Raw genomic sequence first — 6,710 nt, forward strand, 5'->3', positions numbered from 1 at the left:
AATTTTTCGTTGAGTGAATGAATGAAGGGACAGAATCCGTGCCTGGTAACTACTGGTCAGTGTTAGAGTGATGATAAGGCTGGAGTCAGACATTCTTGGGTTTGAATTTTGGCTCCATCACTTCCTACCTGTAACCTTGGCACAATGGCTTACCCTCTCTGAGCCTCAGTTTTCCTCCCAGAAATGGAGATAATAATTGATTCTTAGGTTACCTTGAGGACTTAAGGTGGTAATCCTTGTTAATTGATAGTTATTATTTTGGCTATTAGGTGGCAGCTTGTTATAAGACCTGGGAAAGAACCTGTCTGACAGGTGATGTGGTGAATGGTTAACAGTGTGAGACAGGGAATCAGACAAACCTAGTGCCATTGCTCTGTGACTTTGGCAAGTGATTTCACCTCTCTGAACCTCTCAGCTTCTTCCCTAAAATGGGAACAAGTAATATCCACCCTGTGGGGTCTTATGAGAGTTCAATAAGAATGTTTGCCTAGAGTTTTCTTAGCCCTGGCTGGTAAGTGTTGGACATCGTTAACTTTATTAGTATAATTTCATTCTTTCATTTTATTCCTTCAGTATTTCTTGTTTTTTTCCTTTTTTTGAGGAAAATAATTCTGTAAAACCTAAAATAATTAAAAAACCATTTTATAATGTAGTTATACATAAAGTGCTAAATCTTAAGTTATGCCTCAATTAAATTTTTATAGAGTAATACATTAATGAAACCATCCATATAAAAAAAGAGAGTATTGCCTGCAGCCCAGAAATCTTCACACTTCCTCTTAATCATTACCCCCCAAAGGTAACCGCCTTGAATTATGGCCTCTTTTGCTCAATGTTATATTTATAGAATTCATCATGGAGCAGTAGGTCATTTATTTCACTGCTGTGTAATATTCCATTGTATGAATACGCTACGACTGAATCGTTTTACTCTCGATGGACATTGGGTTGTTTCTGCTTTTTGGCAATTATGTATACTGTTACTATGAATTATTTATCCAGATTTTCTTTAATTACTCTCAGTAATGTCAGAGATCTAGCAAATCTTTTTTTTTTTTTTTTTTTTTGTTTTTGTTTTTGTTTTTTTTTTTTTGAGGTACGCGGGCCTCTCACTGTTGTGGCCTCTCCCGTTGCGGAGCACAGGCTCCGGACGCGCAGGCTCAGCGGCCATGGCTCACGGGCCCAGCTGCTCCACGGCATGTGGGATCTTCCCAGACCGGGGCACGAACCCGTGTCCCCCGCATCGGCAGGCAGACCCCCAACCACTGCGCCACCAGGGAAGCCCTAGCAAATCTTTTGTTAGGTTTATTCCTAGGTATTTTGTTTGTTTTGCTAATGCAAATCATATTTTTAAAAATTGCATTAAAAATCTTTGTGTTCCTAATGTTTAGGAATATAATTGATTAGGGTATATTAATCTTATATACAGTGAAGGGTAGCAGAATATGCCACCCCAAAATATCCAACTATGGCATAAGGATCATTTTGAACTGAACACAATTGAGAAGAAGCAGATACAAGAAAAGCTCTTTGCCCTTCCCTATTTGCCTAAAAGCTGGATATAAATTTGTTTTGTTTGTTTGTTTGTCTTTTGACTGCACCATGTGGCTTGCGGGATCTTTGTTCCCTGACAAGGGATGGAACCCATGTCCCCTGCAGTGGAAAGTCGGAGTCCTAACCACTGGACCACCAGGGAATCCCCATGGATATAAATTTGTAAAGGTGTTCCCTCTCCCCTCTCTACCAGGAAGGACAAAAGTTAATAACTCTAGACCCTTGTCCACCCAGACACAGCACCAGCAGTCTCCCCAAGGGTACCTCCTACCCTTGTTGCTAACAGCATAGATTACTTTTGCTTGTTTTCATACTCCGTATAAGTGGAACCATATAGTATGTACTCTTTTGTGATCTGGTTCTTTTGCTCAATTGTTGTGAAATTCAGCTATACGGTTGCATAGTTGTAGATCAGGAAATCTTTGCCTTTATTGGGAGTATTTAGTTCCAGTTACTTAAAAAAAAACCCTTCATTTTGAAAAAACCTCAAATATATACAAAGTGAGCAGAACAAAGCCCCATGTATCCAACACCCAGCTTTAACAATGGTCAGCATTCTGCCATTCTCTTATTTATACCTGTACCCTCATCCCACTTTATATTGTTATTTATTTTTTTTAACGTTTCTTATTTTCAGGTAAACTTTACATGTGTTAAAATGCACGAGTCTTAACGGAACAATTCTGATAAAGTTCCATTTAGTTTTAATGTAATACTGATATTTTTCTTTAGATCTACCATTTTGCTATTTGTTATATATTTCCCCCATCTAATCTGTTCTGTGTATTCTCTTCTTTTCTGGCTTTCTTTTATATTAGTCAAGTTTTTTGTTTCTCTTCTGTTATGTTTTATTCTTCTTCTTCTGTTATGTTTATGGCTATGTTCTTTTATTCTTTTTTTGGTGGTTTTCCTAGAGACTACCATAGGCATCCTTGGCTTATTAGAGTTCTACTTTAAATTAGTACTTTTATCATTTCTTGGACTACGTGAGGACCTAACGACACTTTAATTCCATTTAGCTCCTCCTGCCTGTTGTCTTGCCTTTTATTTATTTAATTAATTTATTTATTTTGGCTGCACCGAGCAGCTTGTGGGATCTTAGTTCCCTGACAGGGGATTGAACCTGGGCCCTTGGCAGTGAGAGCACCGAGTCCTAACCACAGGAATTCCCTGTTGTTCATTTTAATTCTGCATATATTTTAAATTCCACAAGATATTATTGTTATTGTGCTAAGCAGTCAGTATTCATTTAGATTTGGCACATACTTACCTCAGGGTTCTTTATATCCCCCCTCATTACCGAACTTTCATCTGGAGGCATTTCCTCCTACCTGACAAACTCTAACATTTCTTTCTGTGCAGGACTGCTGCTGATAAATGTTTCGTTTCAGTTTGTCTGAAAAAAATGTCTTTATTTTCCCATTACTTTTTTTTTTTTTTTTTTGGCTGCATTGAGTCCTAGTTGTGGCGTGTGGGCTCTCTCATTGAGGCGTGCGAGCTCAGTAGTTGTGATGCGTGGGCTTAGCTGCCCTGGAGCGTGTGGGAACCTAGTTCCCCAACCAGGGATTGAACCCGTGTTGCCTGCATTGGAAGGTGGATTCTTTACCACTGGACCACCGGGGAAGTCCCTTTGCCATTACTTTTTTTTTTTTTTTTTTTTTTAATTTAAATTTATTTATTTATTTTTGGCTGTGTTGGGTCTTCGTTTCTGTGCGAGGGCTTTCTCCAATTGCGGCGAGTGGGGGCCACTCTTCATCGCGGTGCACGGGCCTCTCACTGTCGCGGCCTCTCTTGTTGAGGAGCACAGGCTCCAGATGCGCAGGCTCAGTAGTTGTGGCTCACGGGCCTAGTTGCTCCGCGGCATGTGGGATCTTCCCAGACCAGGGCTCGAACCCGTGTCCCCTGCATCAGCAGGCAGATTCTCAACCACTGCGCCACCAGGGAAGCCCTTGCCATTACTTTTGAAGGATGTTTTCACTGGGTATGATATTCTAGATTGACGATGGCTTTCTTTCAGCCTTTTGACTGTGTCATTGAATTGTTTTCTGACTTCCATTTTTTTTTCCTATTTACAAGTCAGCTGTCTGTCTTATTTCCTCTTTGAAGTAAAGTGTCCTTTTCCTTTGGCTGCTTTCAAGATTTGTTGTTGTTTTAGGTTTTCATAGGTTTTAATGTGATATGCCTAAGTGTGGTTTCTTGGTGTTTATTCTGCTTGGGGTTCCTAAAGCTTGAATCTGTGAGTTGATGTCTCATCAACTTTGTAAAATTCTTGGCTAGTGTCTCTTCAAATGTTGCTTAGTACTCTTTCTCTTTTCTCTCTACTTCTAGGACTTCAGTATATGTTTGAAAGGCTTTTTCACCATGACCAGTATGTCTCATATGTCTTTTGTATATTTTCCATCCTTTTTCACTGATTCAGTCTGGCTATTTCTACTGACTTCTTTCCCACTGTGTCTAATCTGCTGTAAAACCCATCTGCTGAATTTTTAATTTATTTATAAGTTCTAAAATTTACACTGGATTCCATCTCCTCCCCCCCACTTTTTAGGTTCCGGTTCTCTGATGAAATTCTCCATCTTTTCATCTATTTTTTGGAGCATATTAATCATAGTTACCTTAAGGTCTGTGTCTGATAATGCCAGTATCTGGATCACCTATGGATGCATACTTCTATTGATCTACAGACAGGGAAACATCGATTTCCCCAGATGCCAGGTGTGGTTAAGGTTATGGAATCCCCATGGACTGCTAGAGGGAGTAGACTTGTCAGAACGTTTTACCTAATCAAAATAGGTAGATGCATCCCCTACAACCCAGCAATTCTTTTCTGGTTATAGCTCCCCAGATCCCTCCTGCCCTCCTTCTGGACCACAGGGGGACATATATACTAATGTCTACTGTAGCATTATTTGTCATGGTGAGAAGTCAGAAGCAACTCAGTTGTGCATCACTGAGAGTGTGGAAAGGTTACATGTGGTGAAGACTGACCATGGAATTCATTCAGTGGATTGGATGGATATTGGATGTACCAATGCGATATGGAGGAGTCTTAAAGAAGGTGCTAAAAAAAAAAAGCCCCATAAGAATGACGTGTGTAATACCACCTATGGAAATTACAAATACATGCATAAAAAGGAATGATCATATTTAGCAAGAATATGTACTGTTAGAAGCTGATGTGTGTCCTCCCCAAAATTCATATGTTGAAGCCCTACCCACTGATACTTCAGAATACAATCATATTTGGAGACAGATCTTCAAAGAGATTATTAAATTAAGAGGAGGTCTCTAAGATGGGCCCTAATCCAGTATGACTGATGTCCTTACAAGAGGAGGAAATTTGGACGCAGACATGTGCGTGCATGAGAAAAGACCACGTGAAGACACAAAGAAAAGATGGCCATCTGTAAGTCGGGGAGAGAGGCCTCAGAAGACACCTAACTGGCCGACACCTTGATCTCAGACTTCTACCTCCAGAACTGTGAGAAAATAAAATTCTGTTGTTTAAGTCACCCAGTCTGTGGTTTTTCTTATGGCGGTCCTAGCCGACTAATACACTTACCAAAAACACAAGAAATAGTGTCAATGGTGGGAAAGTGAATGGGACTGGGGGGGTGGGGAGAGAAGGTATGGAAAGGCCAGTCAAGTTCTGATATTCTCCATGAGGACATATTGATGCTTTTTTGGAATAATCAAAACCTATTTTTTTTCAAAAGGAAGTTCTCTTTTATTTATGCCCACACATTGCTAGTTTCCTGAATGTGCTGAGTCTCTCTGTGGGGTGATCCAACCCTGAACCCGGGCTTCGAGGGAGAAATTGCATGTTGTGTCTGCACCCCTACAAGACGCAGCACCATGAAGACCCTCATGTGCCTTCTCAATTTTTTTTTTTGCCCCCACAGCATGGCGTACGGGATCCTAGTTCCCCAGTGAGGGATCGAACCTGTGCCCCCTGCAGTGGAAGTGTGGAGTCCTAACCACTGGACCGCCAGGGAACTCCGTCAAAGGTGGGTCTTGAGAGAGGGGTCTTGGAGGGAATAGGGGGGTGCTCTGAGGATGGGAGATGGGGGCACAGTGGCAGGGCACCCAAGACAGGGTCTCTGAGCTTCCAGGTTTGGCTGAGGCAGCAGGCCTGGCTTGCAGGGTTAGAGTCTGAGGTGACGCTCATGGAGGGACAGACAGAGGGACAAAGGGAGAGAGACACAGAGCAATTCGAGATGGAGTCAGCATGTAAATTGAGAATGAATGGGAATGAAAAGACAAAGATGAGAGAATGGAGACAGGTGGATGTAACAGAGATGGGGCTGGAAACACAGACTTGGGGGCTGGAGGTGACAGGGTCTGGACAGAATAATGGCCTCCCAAAGATGGCCCCTGTCTAATTCATGGAACCTGTTTAATATGTTGTCCAGGTGGGCTCAATCCAATCCCATGAGCCCTTCAAGGCAGAGAACTCTCTCCTGCTGGAAGAGGAAGAGGAACACATAAGGGAGATGGGGCAGAAGGGAAATACAGAGAGATTCCACGTGTGCGATTTGAAGTATGGGATCCACATGCAAAACCGGAGGGAGACCCCTAGGAACTAAGTGTGGGTGGCCCAGGTGACAGCCAGCAAGGAAGCAGGGACCTCGGTTCAACCCCAAGGGACTTGATTGTGCCAACAACCTGAATGATCTTCCAAGCAGAGCTGTCCCAGAGCCTCCAGGTAAGAACCCCGCTGGCTAACACCTTGATGTTGCCCTTGTGATACCTGCACAGAGGACCAGCCCAGCCATCCTGGATTTCTGACCTATAGACCAGTGAGAGGATACATTTGTGTTGTTTTAAGTTGCTACATTAGCGGTCATTTTTTGCGGCAGTAACAGGAAACTAATGCAAGGGCAGAATGGACAGACAGGACTCGAGTGAAAGAGCTGGGAGCTGGAGGGCAGACAGAGCTGGAGGTGACAGGGATGGGGACTGAGGATACTGATGGGGCTGGAGGTCACAGAGTTGCTCAGTCAGAAGACAGATGGCGTCTGAATGAGAAAACAACACAGAGACATTGGCAGGAACTAACATCTCAGCCAGACGTCATGCTGAAGGTTAAGGCTGGGGGGACTTGCCATGGCTTGGCTGGCTGAGGCCTGAGGACAGATATCCAAAGGAGACAGTGC

This window comes from Phocoena sinus, chromosome 19, assembly GCF_008692025.1.
Source record: "Phocoena sinus isolate mPhoSin1 chromosome 19, mPhoSin1.pri, whole genome shotgun sequence".
NCBI lineage: Eukaryota > Metazoa > Chordata > Mammalia > Artiodactyla > Phocoenidae > Phocoena > Phocoena sinus.